This window comes from Eschrichtius robustus, chromosome 6 (assembly GCF_028021215.1).
Source record: "Eschrichtius robustus isolate mEscRob2 chromosome 6, mEscRob2.pri, whole genome shotgun sequence".
Lineage (NCBI taxonomy): Eukaryota > Metazoa > Chordata > Mammalia > Artiodactyla > Eschrichtiidae > Eschrichtius > Eschrichtius robustus.
This window is the reverse complement of record NC_090829.1, coordinates 100,338,387-100,340,108: the sequence shown is the minus strand read 5'-3', so window position 1 is coordinate 100,340,108 and position 1,722 is coordinate 100,338,387. Positions and strand designations below refer to the sequence as shown.

Here is a 1,722-nt window from a genome sequence, read left to right as displayed (position 1 = left end):
TGCTGAAAAATTAGCTGATAGCCTTATGGGAGTTCCCTTGTATGTTGTCATGTATTTATTTTTTATTGTTTTCTTTCCTGTCTGCAATTGCATCAAGATTTTATCCCTCTTTATTCATGTTGGAATGTTATATTGCACTTTTCTTCTGCTTTGGGCTGATATTTTTGTAGGGAGCGTTGTTAATCTGTAGGGAAGTTTTGTATCTATTTTCAGGTCTTTTTTTTTGCCCTTTTGTTTCCCTAGAGCAGCTTCCTTTGGATGTTTTAGTTGCACAATACTTTGTCAATTATATTTAAATAAGTCAGATTTTTCTCAGTTAGAAGGAGGATCTTTTGAAGTGAGGGAAGGGGTAGCTTTCCCAGTTTCTCAGTTCAAGAGCTCCCTCTTCTATTGCTATTATAAATTGCACTTCTGGTACTAAGTCTTACCTAAATTTCAGATCTTAACTTGGTTCACAAAGGCTCCCACCATCAGTTCCAAACTTCTATAGTATCTTCACCACCTCTGGTGAAGAAGCACTTTCACCAAGGAATCTTGTCCTAATCTCCACTTTCTGACTCCCCTCTTATTTATTTATTTATTGTTCATCAAATAACCCTTTATTTAATTATTTTCCTTTGTAGTTCTTAACTAGCTAGGCATTCCACTGCACCACTGTTGATGTCATCTCTGATGTTGTGAGGATGGCAGCCATCAACATTGTAACCCACGGGCTGGAAAATCCCCAGGATCTCTTTAATGGTTCCAGAGAGTTCTCTAGCTAAAGATCAGTGCCTCATCTGTTGGGCAACATTGACAATCTCATCAAAAGTGATGTTTCCACCGTGCTTAATGTTTTTCTGCTTCTTTCTTTCTCTTGGCAGTTCTTTGACAGCTTTGATGATCAGGACGGAGGCAGAAGGTACCACCTCAATCTGGGCCTGTGTGTTCTGAATGGTCAGTTTCACTGTAATCCTCAGACTCTTCCAATCACTAGTTGCCTTGGTGATGTCATCACCAACCTCTTTTGGAGACAGACCTAGGGAGCCGGTATTGCTGGCCAGGGCAAATGTGGCACTGACTTCCCCATCAATGCACCTCAGATATACAGCTTTTATCTCCTTGGGGTTGAACTTAGGCGGCAAGGTGGAGGTGGCTGGTGTCATATGAACCCATATTTGGGATGACCCAAGAAAGTTGCACCTTGGCCACTTCAAGCTGAAAGCTGAAAGCTCCCTTCTGTTTTAAAAGTGCTATTTTCTCAAATCTGCCACCTCTGTGTGACTCCTCGCCCAAACATATTCTAAGCCTTCTATCGCCAACCCTCTCATTGCACCTGCCCTCTTTGATCACAGACGTTCTCACTGGTGATCTGACCTCATCCTTTTGGGAGTGAATATTTACTGTTGATTTCTCACATCTGCCACTTCTAGGACCCTTCTGCACATCCTGTTCTCAGAAACACCTGCAGCACTGTTGTGGCTTCCTGAACTAAAACTTATGACTTCAGATGCCCAAAACCTTTATCATCTGGGATACTTAAAGGAAGATAGTAGAGGAGAAAAAACCCAGTAATAATAGATGTCATAAAGAACACACTAAAATGTTTACTTCCTAAATGTGAGGAATACCCCTTGAGTGCAAAAATCATATCATTTGTCTGCTAAAGAGGGTTCAGGAATAGGGCTATGCTGACAGAAGGTCCTTCGGGAAACATTAGGTACATAAATGCAAAAAGGCAAG

General features: G+C 41.2%; 1 pseudogene; it reads right to left on the bottom strand.

The window, feature by feature from the left end:
- Positions 1 to 626: 626 nt before the first annotated feature.
- On the bottom strand, positions 627 to 1,361 carry LOC137766667 (large ribosomal subunit protein uL11-like; annotated as a pseudogene).
- Positions 1,362 to 1,722: the final 361 nt, after the last annotated feature.